General features: G+C 38.6%; 4 non-coding genes across 4 annotated transcripts; all 4 read left to right on the top strand.

The window, feature by feature from the left end:
• Positions 1-5,590: 5,590 nt before the first annotated feature.
• Positions 5,591-5,661, top strand: trnag-gcc (transfer RNA glycine (anticodon GCC)). Its single transcript has one exon. It is a non-coding gene; the product is annotated as a tRNA-Gly (tRNA).
• Positions 5,662-6,174: 513 nt separating this feature from the next.
• trnag-gcc (transfer RNA glycine (anticodon GCC)) lies at positions 6,175-6,245 on the top strand. The gene has a single exon. It is a non-coding gene; the product is annotated as a tRNA-Gly (tRNA).
• Positions 6,246-6,954: 709 nt separating this feature from the next.
• Positions 6,955-7,025, top strand: trnag-gcc (transfer RNA glycine (anticodon GCC)). Its single transcript has one exon. It is a non-coding gene; the product is annotated as a tRNA-Gly (tRNA).
• A 6,820-nt stretch (positions 7,026-13,845) lies between these two features.
• trnag-gcc (transfer RNA glycine (anticodon GCC)) lies at positions 13,846-13,916 on the top strand. Its single transcript has one exon. It is a non-coding gene; the product is annotated as a tRNA-Gly (tRNA).
• The last annotated feature ends 72 nt before the right edge of the window (positions 13,917-13,988 follow it).

The raw sequence follows: 13,988 nt of genomic DNA, 5'->3' as shown, positions 1-13,988 counted from the left end.
CACTTGGATTTTGCAACTGGGGTCAATGAAACAGAGTTCAACAGCAAACACATGGATCAAATTAATCACAACGTGTCTGAAACGCATAGAGTTCATGAAGGACGTGGTCAATCTCAGGACATGGCGCTGTTTTCTGCGAGTCAAGGGTTATTTTCAGAGTTATTCAAAATAACAACAAACTTAAGCAAACTTCATTTATTCATTTTTATTCAGCTTACCCCCTTTATTCATCAGTGGTCGCCACAGCGGAATGAACCACCAACTTATCCAGGATGTGTTTTACACAGCAGATACCCTTCCAGCTGCAACACAGTACTGGAAAACATCCATACACACTCATTCACACACATACACTATGGCCAATTTAGTTTACCCAATTCACCTATACCACATGTCTTTTGGACTGTTGGGGAAACAAGAGCATCGAAAAGAAACCCACACCAACACGAGCAGAACATGCAAACGTCACACAGACTAAGCCGTGACTCGAACCTGCAACCTTCTTGCTGTGAGGCGAGTCACTAAACTTAATTTAATGAATTTTTTCTTCCACACCAAGAGACTAATGTGAGGACAGAATCAAACCTTTTGAATCAAAGTTTTTATTGTTATATATTTAATATTTTTATAAAGAAAAACTAAAAAGGCAAAAAAGTACTAATAATATTTATCATAATCTCCATTTAACATCAAGCATACAAAATCATGTGATGATAAAATAAATGTTGTGTCATTTTATTTTGGTCTCACTATACAATTAGATTTCATTAGTAATGTTAATGTATTTACTAATACTAAAGTAATTGCTAGTTATTGTTAAGTCAGTGCATTAACTAATGTAAACAAGCACAACTTTAGATTTTAATTATTCAAAATGTTACTATGATTTAAAAATGATGTGCAAATATTGTTCATAATACATTTTATTGGAAATTGGTAATTAGTAGAAACTTTTATTGTGATCATATATATATATATATATATATATATATATATATATATATATATATATATATATATATATTTGGAAAAAAAATTAATAAAAATAAATAAAATATACATGTATGTATATTTGTGTATATTTATATTTGTGTGTGTGTGTGTGTATATATATATATGTATATATATATATATATATATATATATATATATATATATATATATATACATATACAGTTGAAGTCAGAATTATTAACTGGTTATTACTGGTTCATGAATCTGATCGGCTGATAGCAGTGTGATGTTCTGCAATATCAGCACTCCTACAGCCTCCTCACCCCTGTGTATAACTCTGCCCACATAGAGTGACAGCAGATCAATAAACTCACTAGAGTTTGACAAATATAGCAGCTGTTAGGCAACATTGTGTACTTATGAGGCTTTTTTAGTCGAGAATGTAGTTGTTTTGATTGCAACCATGCAGTTTATTTATAAGAATAGTGCCTATTTTAAATATTTATAATTTCAGAGACTGGCGCGTCAACATCCATCAGCCTGTCATACTGAGCAGAGCAAAGGAGGTTGACAATTCGCCACAAGATGGCGACAGAGACCGCATTATAAGTCTATAGAGGAGAAAAACTCAGCGTAATTCCAAACTATAGCTGATCAAATCATTATAAAACAGGTAAGTGACTTTCTAAGTTGATCTCTCTCTGTTGTATGTTGTGCTGTATTTATACCATAGTAATCTGGTAGTGTTTCTGCTAGTGTTTGCCTTGGCTTTTTGGGGTTAATTATTGTGATATCCTGACTGCAACACAGAAATACTGGGAAATCTCTGTAGACTCATGGCATTTCATGCCGTTCAGCCTTATGTTGGAAAATAGGAATCATTTTTTTATCATTTTTGTCTCTTTTTTTTAAATCAAACAATTATTTGTATTGGTCATGTAAGGGTCATATATCAGGGCTCGAAATTGCGACCATTTTGGTCGCATATGCGCCTGAAATTTTATCTATGCGACCATAAAATATTTTTGGGAGCATTTCTGCGAGTGCTTAAAATTGTTGTGTGTGACCAGTTTTTACTGCAAAATGTTCACCACATGCGCGGATTCGGGAGACATTCACGCAGAATGCATCTCTAAGCTCTTTGTTTGCACTTGGAACGGGAAACGCAGCGCTCAGGAATGGTTTTAAATAGTTGTCATGTCATCTTGCTGCAGTAAACAAATCCAAGTCCGTAATGCTTGCCCCGCCTACACGCTCTTCTTATTGGCCCACCACTGCTCTAGCAATGAACGCGAATGATTGGTTAATATCAGCTGTCAATCACTCAGTCAGCGCCTTCTGGCTTCGGATGACAGAGAGCTACTACGCGGAAAACTAGAGCGCAGAGGACAGAGGACAGATTTAGTTTTAGAAACCATCTAGTTACAAATAATGACACATCTTACTAGTGATCATGTGCTGAATGTTAATCCACCATCTACACTTTTCCAAGAGTAGAAGACTTCTGTTGGCTTCAAGTCCGCTATAAAAAGTCTGTGGGATGGAGTTTTCAGGTAACTGTTTGCCACATCTAGCACGAGAGCTTCTGTTTAATCCTTCATATAATCACCAGATGCTGTCTGCCGTGCAAGGGGCAGCTATATGTCAAATTTAACACCACGTACACCATCGCAAACGGGCTTACACTGAGTAAATTAATATCGCTAACTTACTCATGAAAAGACAGATATGGCTATTAACATGACGTATGCATATAATAAGGTACAATATGTGTCAAAAGCATCAGTGCAATATCAGACAGCACTTGTGAGAACAGCACAGTTAACGTTATACCGTTAACAGATTCATTCAAGCAGTGCGTGCAGGGTCGGTGAGCGCGTGTATGCTTTGGTCACTCATTTATGTTATAAAAATCTATTTTCTTGTAATCACGGGATTTCGTTGAGACATATTTTCCTCACGCACGCATTTTTATATTATTAGTTTTTTGCTTGTTAGTTTGATTAGTGTTGATTTCAAATACAATAAATCTGTTTGTATAAAACTTGTAGTAACGGTGCTCATAATTGGTGGGTGCGACTAAATTTTGGCTGATGCGCCTAAATTTTTAAAGTTAGGAGCACCGGTGCTACCAAGCAAAAAGGTTCATTTCGAGCCCTGTATATTAACTGGACTTCTAATGTTGTGGGTGAGTGCTGTGCATACTAATTAGCATTTTTGCAAAAATAGATAGATGCGAGTCCAAAATTAAATTCAGCTCTGCAGAAACTTCCTGTCTGAAGAGAGGTGTTAAAACTGAACACAGAACACAGAAAGTTGTATGCTTTTTTTGTTGTGTAGAGAATTCGTAGAAAAAGAGGAAGTATGTCGAATGTGCGGCCAATGAAGGACTGAACAATAATTAACAAATGACGTTACACCAAAACTCCACCTGTTAATATCAGTTGTGTATATATGCTGGAGTCAGGAAATGTATGTTAGTTGCGAACCTCTTGAATGTAATTCTTGTATTGTATTGGGGTAACGTAACCCAGTGCTCTGTCATCGAATTAATCATTTGTATCTAATAAATTACTAATATTTTTGGCATTGAAGAAAACACTCTCCAGACCTTTTCTTATAAAACATGCATGGAATTGGCTTGATATTCCAACAGTTATAATCTTAAAATGTGAGCAAAATCAGCTGTTTTGTCAACGCACACCTCCGACCAGTGTTGATATACAGCCTTATTGCACTACTATTCGTGTGATGTTGCTCATATATTCAAACATTCCTGAGAGAATTTATGTATTTATTTAAAGGGACAGTTCCAAATCAATAAATAAATTCTTGAAATGCTGTCTTGTTTGACTTTTTTTCTTTTGTTGAACGTAAAAAAGGATGTTCTGAAATAAGCTTCAAATCAGCAGCCATTGAATTCCATCGTACTTTATATATATATATATATATATATATATATATATATATATATATATATATATATATATATATATATATATATGGAAGCCAGTGATTATTGACTACTTCCAATTTCCAACATTCTTCAAAATATCTTCTTTTGTGTTGAACAAAAGAACAAAACACATTTTTGGGTCACATGAGGGTCAGTAAATTAAATTTTTTGTCTTAGAACTATTCCTTTAAATCAACTAAAAAATACTAGGCTGAAGTCAAGAAAGCTACATTAGTAAATCATAGCTGTGTATGTGGAGCAGAGACCCCGTGAAAGCTGCCAGCTGCTGAAATGACTTATGGAGTCTCATTAAGAAAGTGCTGTCTGCAAACACAGAGCCCTGTTCTCATTAAGCAAACAGAGACACCGAGAAACCCTCTGTATTGATCACACACCACCGTGAGAAATGAAGAGGGGAAGAAAACCTCACTGTTGTACAGGACTGGAAATCCAACACAGGCTTATGGGAAATCTGTGCTTCAGCCTGCATTTCTGTGCGACTGCAAAAAAATGCACTTTAACATACAGTTGACTGCAGTTTCTAGGTGAAATGAACACTAGGGGGCAGTTTTACATCAACAATTTTTGTTCCTTTTTACAATAATGATATTTACAGGGACATATTGTTGATGAATAAAGGACTATTTTCATGCAGATCTTTGTACAACACCAAATAAACACCTTGATGTTTGTTATTTGGCGTGGAATAAGGTTGTCACCTGTATTTCTCTATATGGACAACTTTTCTGCTGTCGTCAATTTGCGCAGTGGCTCACTTTGTATGGTGTTGAGCTTGTAATCTTGTGCATGGATCCACAAAATAGGTAAAAGCAATGTAAAATCAAGGTAAAACTTATGTTTCCGTGTTGCAGTTTTCTGTTACGTTTAGTTTTGAAAACACTATTGGTTGGATGTGATGTAGCCAATGACATATATGCGAGTGAATGAGATGGAGGGAAATTATAGAGTGAAGGGTATAAATAATTGGACTGGAATGCATCCTAAATAAAGGATATAACAAAACACACCTAAGTTTGTATGTATGTTTAAATGTAGATAGCGCCCTCTAGTGGATTTGTCAACAGAAACCTGCAACAAAACATGCAGAGTGCAATGTAATTTACATTTTGCTAAATTACTAGGCTGAGGCATCTATTTCCAATGAGCCTGGGTTGTGTAAATCACAGCATACAAACCAGGCACATATGCAGATTATGTACTTGTATATATGTATGTATGTATTATTGAATGTCACACAATACCATGATATTACTGTCCAAAAGCATTTGTTCCTGGCCATGATAAGTATATTTTGAGGCCCAAAATTTGAGAAGGGTATAATTGGAGGTCGGAGGCAGCTCCAAATGGGTTGGTCAGTTCCTAGTGGGTGGGACTTGAGCTCCAAGTGAACTGTACACACCTTCCTGGTGTATTTGTACATGACATGGAGTCCAACCTTTTGTGTTTTATAAATGTCTACACCTATCCCAACCCTAAACCCAACCTCACAGTAATCTGTTGTTTTATTAATGTTTATTACACCTACACTTACCCTAAACCCAGCTTGCTAGAGGTGTAATCCCTCACACTTAGAAGGCTCTGGGTTGCATCCATATCTACACTTTCCTAAAAAGGTCTGGACCTTTTTTTTAAGAGACCCCATAAAATCTGCTTCTACAGGCATTGGTGGTTCAGTGGTAGAATTCTCGCCTGCCACGCAGGAGGCCCGGGTTCGATTCCCGGCCAATGCAACAGTTTGTTTTGAAGTTAAAATTGTTTCACCTTCAAATACAAACTTGTCAAGTTACTGTGTTTACACATAAAACATGGGCCTTCGCAAGGATTGGTAGTTCAGTGCTAGAAGATTTTTTGAGGTTAAGATTTTAAAACATTCTTCAGACAAGCGACAAGTATTTTTGTCACATGCCTCTTGGGAGGCCCAGCTTAGATTCCTGGTCAATGCACAAAGTACTTTGTTGTGCCAAAACTGCACATTTTCTTTAACGGAGTTATGATAAAAAAGATAAAAAAGACCAATAAACATTGGTGGTGCAATTTTCGCTGGGTCTATGGTAAATTTCCAGCCAATAGATGAATAGAATAGAATGTTATTGTTAAAAAGTTTCCATTGCATCCTGGTATTTTCTGATAATGATGACAAAAATAACTTACTGTACATGAAATATTGAAGACAGATTGGAAAAAAATGCAAAGTTGCACACACATACCTTTTTTTTGAGACCCCATAAAACTGGTCTCATCAAGCATTGGTGGTTCAGTGGTAGAATTCTCGCCTGCCACGCGGGAGGCCCGGGTTCGATTCCCGGCCAATGCATCAGTTCATTTTGAAACTTTGAAATCTGTTAAGTGTCCCTGAAACCACATCAAAACTAGGCCTGCATAAACACAGGTGGTTCAGTGCTAGAATTCTTGCGTCCCACGAAGCCTAGACCTAAAATTTCACTTTCCTGAAAAGGTCTGGATTTTTTTAGAAACCTCATATGTCAGACTGTAAAAGCATTGGTAGTTCAATGGTAGATTTCTCGCCTGCCATGCGAATAACCTTGGTTTAATTCCCGCCCAATGCAACAGCTCCTTTTGAAGCTCAAATTGTTCCACCTTCAAGTATAAACTTGTCAAGTTACTGTGATGACACATAAAATGTAGGCCTTTGCAGGGATTGGTAGTTCAGTGGGTGAAGATTTTTTGAGGCTAACATTGTAAAACATTTTTCAGACAAGCGACAAGTATATTTATTACAGACCTCTTGGGAGGCCCAGCTTAGTTTCCTGGTCAATGCACAAAGAAGTTTGTTATAGAAAGTGTGCAGTTTTGGCACAACAGAGTTAAGTTGAAGATAAAAAGACCAATAAACATTAATGGTACAATTTTCGCAGGGTCTGTTACATTTCCAGCCAATAGAAAATGTTATTGTTCAAAAGGCTCCATTGCATCCTGGTATTTTCTGATAGTGATGATAAAAGTGCACGCCTTTCCGCACCGTTCTGGATTTTTTTAAAGACCATAGAGATCAGCTTTGTCAAGCATTGGTGGTTCAGTGGTAGAATTTTCGCCTGCCACGCGGGAGGCCCGGGTTCGATTCCCGGCCAATGCAACTGCTTGTTTTGAAGCTTAAACAGTTTCGCCTACGAATCAAAATCTGTTAAGTATCCCAGAAACCACATCAAAACTAGACCTGCATAAACACTAGTGGTTCAGTGCTAGAATTCTTGCCTGCCTGTCTAAATTTGCAGTTTCCTGAAAAGTTCTGGATTTTTTTAGAAACCCCATATGTCAGGGTGTAAAATCATTGATAGTTCAAGGCAAGGCAAGGCAAGGCAAGGCAAGGCAAGGCAAGTTTATTTATATAGCACATTTCATACACAATGGCAATTCAAAGTGCTTTACATAAACAAGAATAAAAGAAACAAGTAAAATAAAAGTAAAAACAAATAATAAAAATGCATAAAAACAAAACAAAACATAAAAACAGGTAAAATGTGATATAAAAGAATGAAGAAGAAGAGAAAAACATGATAGTGCAATCTGTCGGACGCAGCACAGTGCTCATTCAGTAAAGGCACAGCTAAACAGATGTGTTTTCAGTCTTGATTTGAATGTGCCTAATGTTGGAGCACATCTGATCATTTCTGGAAGCTGATTCCAGCAGCGAGGGGCATAGTGGCTAAAAGCTGATTCACCCTGCTTTGACTGAACTCTTGGAACTTCTAGTTTATATGATCCTAAAGATCTGAGTGATCTGTTAGGTTTGTATTCAGTGAGCATATCTGTAATGTATTTAGGTCCTAGGCCATTTAGTGATTTATAGACCAGTAATAATACTTTAAAATCTATTCTGAATGTAACTGGCAGCCAGTGTAAAGACCTGAGGACAGGTGTGATGTGCTCTGATTTTCTGGTTCTGGTTAGAATTCTGGCTGCAGCGTTCTGGATGAGCTGTAACTGTCTGACTGTCTTTTTAGGAAGACCAGTGAGGAGTCCATTACAGTAATCCACCCTGCTGCTGATAAAAGCATGAACAAGTTTCTCTAAGTCTTCACTAGAAACAAAGCATCTGATTCTTGCTATGTTTTTGAGATGATAGTATGCTGATTTACTGACTGCTTTGACATGACTGTTGAAACTCAGATCTGACTCCAGAGTCACACCAAGATTCTTGACCTTATTTTTTGTCGTTTGACCTTTAGTGCCAAGGTACGCATTTACCTTGAGAACCTCATCTTTGTTTCCAAACACAATAATTTCAGTTTTCTCTTTGTTTAACTGAAGAAAGTTTTGGCACATCCAATTGCTCATTTCATCAATGCATTGGCAGAGGGTCTCAATGGGGCTGTAGTCATTAGGCTGTAAGGCTAGGTAGATCTGAGTGTCATCAGCATAGCTGTGGTAGGAGATTTGGTTCTTTCTCATTATTTGGCTTAGAGGGAGCATGTAAAGGTTGAACAGGAGAGGTGCCAGAATCGAGCCTTGTGGGACTCCACACGTCATGGGTGTCCACCTCGACCTATGGTCACCTATACTGACATGGTAACCTCTCCCTTCAAGGTAAGATCTGAACCATTTGAGGACTGTCCCAGACAGCCCAACCCAGTTTTCCAGCCTATCCAGAAGTATGCTGTGATCGACAGTGTCAAATGCAGCACTGAGATCCAACAATACCAGCACTGTTATTTTACCTGAATCTGTATTTAGGCGTATATCATTGATTATCTTTATAAGAGCGCTCTCTGTACTGTGATGTGCTCTGAAACCCGATTGAAAATTGTCTAAACACCCCCTGAAGTTTAAGAACTTGTTAACCTGGTTAAAAACAACTTTTTCAATGATTTTGCCAATGAAAGGGAGATTTGAGATTGGCCTGTAATTGCTCAATAGGGTGTTATCCAGGTTGCTCTTCTTCAAGAGGGGTTTAACAACTGCAGTTTTAAGTGAGGTTGGAAAAATCCCTGAGAGAAGTGAAGCATTTACCACTTTTAGAAGATCCATTTCTAAACAGGTAAACACCGTTTTGAAGAATGATGTGGGGAGCGTGTCAAGACTGCAGGTTGATGTTTTCATAACTTGCACAGTCTCTTCTAAGATTTTACCGTTAATTGCCATGAAATCAGACATAATGTCTGATTTCTTAAGTTGTGGTTGAGCTTGTTTGATATCGACACAACTTGGCTGATTGGATGAGCTGATTGCCTTTCTGATATTATTGATCTTATCAGTGAAGAAATGAGCATACTCATTACATTTGCTTTCAGAGAGGAGCTCACTTGGAATCTGACTGGGGGGGTTTGTGAGTCTCTCTATCGTTGCAAAGAGTGTGCGAGCATTATTTAAGTTGCTGTTTATAAGGCTTGAAAAGAAAGTCTGTCTAGCAGTGTTTAGTTCCATATTAAAGGCATGAAGACTGTCTTTATAGATGTTATAATGGACTACTAGTTTCGTCTTTCTCCACATACGCTCAGCTTTTCTGCACTGTCTTTTCATCATTTGTACTTTCGGTGACCTTGTCCAAGATCCCTTTTGCCTGCCAGTCATCTTCTTGACTTTAACAGGAGCGATGTCATTTATGACATTCTCAATTTTAGAATTGAACAAATCAAGGAGAGAATCAACAGAATCTGCAGATATACTTGGTGCTAGCGATATGGCCTTCATAAACTGCTCACTGGTGTTCTCATTTATGCATCTCTTTCTGACAGAGACAGATCTGTCTTTAATAGCTGGAGTGATCAATATATCAAAAAAGATACAGAAATGATCAGATAGTGCCACATCCTTAACAACAGTCGATGAAATGTGTAAACCCTTAGTTATAAGTAGATCAAGAGTGTGTCCACGATTGTGTGTGGGTCCTTGAACATGCTGAGTCAGATCAAAAGTGTTAAAAACAGTCATCAGTTCTTTTACAGCATTGATTTCTGGATTATCAATGTGAATATTAAAATCCCCAGCAATACTAAAATAATCAAATTCAGATGTTACTATTGATAACAGCTCTGTAAAATCCTCAATAAAAGCTGGAGAATATTTTGGAGGTCTGTAGATAATGATCAGTAAGATGCGTGGAGACCCTTTTAGTGCTATACTCAGATATTCAAAAGAAAAATAGTCACCAAATGACACTTGTTTACATTCATAGACATCTTTAAACAGGGCAGCGATGCCTCCACCTCTCCTATTAACTCTGCAAACACTCAAAAAGTCAAAGTTTAAAGGAGCTGCTTCATTCAGAACTGCTGCGCTACAACTGTCATCTAGCCAAGTTTCAGTTAAAAGCATAAAATCAAGGCAATTTGTGTTGATAAAATCATTGACTAAAAGTGACTTATTATTGAGTGATCTGATGTTTAAAAGCGCTAACTTAACAGTTTTAGCTGTTTTTTCTATAGTAGTCTCAGATCTACATTTAATAGACACCAGATTTGAATGATTTGCTTTACGGCCTGATGAAGTCTTTGGTTTTCTGTCACTTAACACAACACATATCTGCTTAGAGAAAGCTACAGACACACTGGGTTCCTGCTTGTTCTGAAAACATTTGATAAAGACACTGTTATCTAAGCAGGCCCCCGACACACATCAGTGACAGCTCTTGTGTTCACCAGCTGAAGATGGGGCGTTGTTGTTTGGGCCCTGGCGGTGTGATCGGAGGGCTCTTCCAGGTGGGCTCATAGGTGGTTGTGGAGCAGGCCGCTTTTTGGTTGGTAACTGGGGGCTTGCGGCAATGGAGTGTGAAAGTTTAGTTCCAGCACACACCAGTTCCTCCATCTTTTTTGAAAAACCCAAGAGTGGTGAACATTGTGACAATGAGAACGTGTCCGGTGACAGAGGCTGTGCATCTGGAGATTCTGTCTGCAAAAATATGTTTTCCTGAGGATCATTTTTGAGTGACGAGACTTGATGCTGTTCTGATGCGTCACAGTCTGCCTGTGTTGAGCAGAGGGCAACTGATAGTGTCTCCATCAACATTGGGTGTTTTGGCTGCGTGGCATTATCACTGTCCTTGGGTGATTCGTCAGCCACAAGTCCACTCAGGAGCTGATTTGAAGTCCTGTGGTCATCCGGACATTTGCTAGGTGTGTGTTTGCAGTTCAGTTCAGTGGCACACACAGCTGATGGATGATTGAGGGAGAAAAAAATATTGTCCTTTAGCACCTTTGCACCAAGTTTGTTTGGATGAAGGCCGTCTGATGTAAACAGCTGTCTTTGGTTCCAGAAGAGATTGAAGTTGTCGATGAAATTCAGTCCTTTCTTGTTACATGTTTTCTGTAGCCATACATTTAGACCAAGAAGCCGTGAAAACATATTTGTCCCTCTTGCAGGGAGTGGTCCACTTATGAACGGCTGAACCTTCAATCTTTCAGCTGTTTCCAAGAGCTCACAGAAATCTTTCTTGAGCAGTTCTGACTGTTCTTTCCGAATATCATTCTTCCCCACATGGATGATAATCCGTTTTGCCGTCTTGTGCTTTTTCAGAATTTCCTCAAGCTCTTTGTTTACATCAGAAATTGTTGCATGAGGAAAGCAGTATGTCATTGTAGATCTGCTCCTGAAATTCTTGATTATTGAATCTCCTACGACTAGTGTTCTTATCTCAGGTGTGATCGGAGCAGAATGCCGGTGTCTAGTCGGCCTTGAGCCTCTGTTCCATGCAGAATTAGTTGCTGAATCATGCGATCTCTGTCTGACTACATTTGGGGATTCTTCACCCATATTACTCAAAACTTCATATCTGTTCTGAAGCTGTATTTGAGTCCGAGCTGTATTTGGGGTAGAAGACGCTAATGCGGCAGCGTATGATCTGACCCCACGAGTACCCTTTGGTCTCGCACCTTGTTTATGCCAATGCTCATTTTCAACAGTTCTTTTCTGTTTTTCTGTGCTCAAAACAGTAGCAGGAACAGATTTATGGGACTCACCGGCTGTGTGCTGAGAGAATCCACAATGAAGCTGAAGTTCTGGTCGGATCGCAAGCAACTTCGTTTCAAGAACTGCAATCTTTTGTAGAAGTTTGTGGCAGTTTGTACAGCAGTGAGAATCTGAATTAATCCGATCCAGAGGCATTTTCACAGCCGTGTCTTCCCGTCTCCGGAATGTAAGCAGCTGATAGCTGGTAGCGGGAGGATTGTTTAGACGGTAATTCCTTTCTTGTTAGTAAAGCTATATTCCAGAAAGTTTGTAGAATCGATGCTGATCTTCAAGCCGTGTTGTTTGAGCACTGTGCTGATAGGCTCAAGTTAAAATTAGGGTATAAGATATAAAAGCAAGAGTGCGAAGAGCGGAGCAGTGGGCAAAGACGTCCGAACAGTAGCAAAGCAGGAAGTCAGTTCAATGGTAGATTTCTCGCCTGCCTGCGGGAGCCCTGTGTTTGATTCCTGCCCAATGCAATAGCTCTATTTGAAGCTAAAATTGTTCCACCTTCAAGTATAAACTTGTCAAGTTACTGTGATGACACATAAAATGTAGGCCTTGTAAGGATTGGTAGTTCAGTGGGTGAAGGTTTTTTGAGGCTAACATTGTAAAACATTTTTCAGACAAGCGACAAGTATATTTATTACAGACCTCTTGGGAGGCCCAGCTTAGATTCCTGGTCAATGCACAAAGAAGTTTGTTATAGAAAGTGTGCAGTTTTGGCACAACAGAGTTAAGTTGAAGATAAAAAGACCAATAAACATTAATGGTACAATTTACGCAGGGTCTGTTACATTTCCAGCCAATAGAAAATGTTATTGTTCAAAAGTGTCCATTGCATCCTGGTATTTTCTGATAGTGATGATAAAAATAACTTGCTGTACATTAATTATGGAAGACAAAATTGCTACATGCAAAATCGCAGACTTTCCTGAAAAGATCTGGATTTTTATAGAGATCCCACAAACATATATCTTCAAGCATTGGTGGTTCAGTGGTAGAATTCTCGCCTGCCACGCAGGAAGCCCGGGTTCGATTCCCAGCCAATGCAATGGTGCCTTTTGAAACATAAACAGTTCGCCTGCTTAACTAAACCTGTTAAGTATCCCTTAAACCACATCACAACTAGGCCTCAATAGACACTGGTGGTTCAGTGCAAGAATTCCTGCGTGCCACAAGGCCTAGGCCTAAAATTTCACTTTCCTAAAAAGTTCTGGATTTTTTTTAGAGACTCCATAAATGAGGCTGTAAAAGCATTGCTGGTTCAGTGGTACATTTCTCGCCTGCTGTGTGGGAGGCCTGGGTTCAACTCCTGGCCAATGCAATAGCTAAAATTGTTCCACCTTTAAGTAAGAGCTTGTCAATTTACTGCGATAACACATAAAATGTAGGCCTTTGCAATGACCAGTAGTTCAGTATTAAAAGACTTTTTAGGCTAACATTGTAAAACATTTTTCAGACAAGCGAAAAGTTCTGGATTTTTTTTTCAGAAACCCCATAAAACATGCTGTAAAAGCATTGGTGGTTCAGTGCTAGAATTCTTGCCTGCCATGCAGGAGGTCTGGGTTTGATTTCTTGCCTTTTGAAACTAAAATAGTTTCACCTACTAAACGAAACCTGTTAAGGTTTCCTGAAACCACATCAAAACTAGGCCTTTACAAACATTTGTTGTTCAGTGGTAGACTTCTAAGCTGCCACAAGGCGTAGGCCCAAGATGTACCTTTTCTGAAAAGGTTAGATTTTTTTTTTCATGAACCAAAAAAAAAAACAGCCTGAAAAAGCATTGATGGTTCAGTGCGGGAATTCCTGGAGGATTCTGGGCTAGGAGCTTTTGTAACTAAAACAGTTTCATGTACTAAACAAAATCTGCTAACTGTCCCTTCAACCACATCAAACCTCAGTCTGTATATAAACATGAATGGTTCAGTGGTAAAACTTTTGCCTGCCACGAGGCCTGGGGCCACATTTTCTGCATTTTTTTGAGAGACCCCACAAAGCCTTACATGAAAGCATTGGTGGTTCAGTGGTAGAATTCTCGCCTGCCACGCGGGAGGCCCGGGTTCGATTCCCGGCCAATGCATATACCTTTTAAGGCCCAAAATTTCTCACTTTCCTAAAAAAGTAAGTTTTTAATTTAGAAATCCAAACAAAT

This window comes from Danio rerio, chromosome 10 (assembly GCF_052040795.2).
Source record: "Danio rerio strain M-AB ecotype USA chromosome 10, GRCz13ab, whole genome shotgun sequence".
Taxonomy (NCBI): Eukaryota; Metazoa; Chordata; class Actinopteri; order Cypriniformes; family Danionidae; genus Danio; species Danio rerio.
The sequence above is the reverse complement of the archived record's forward strand: the minus strand, read 5'-3'. Positions and strand labels throughout refer to the sequence as shown.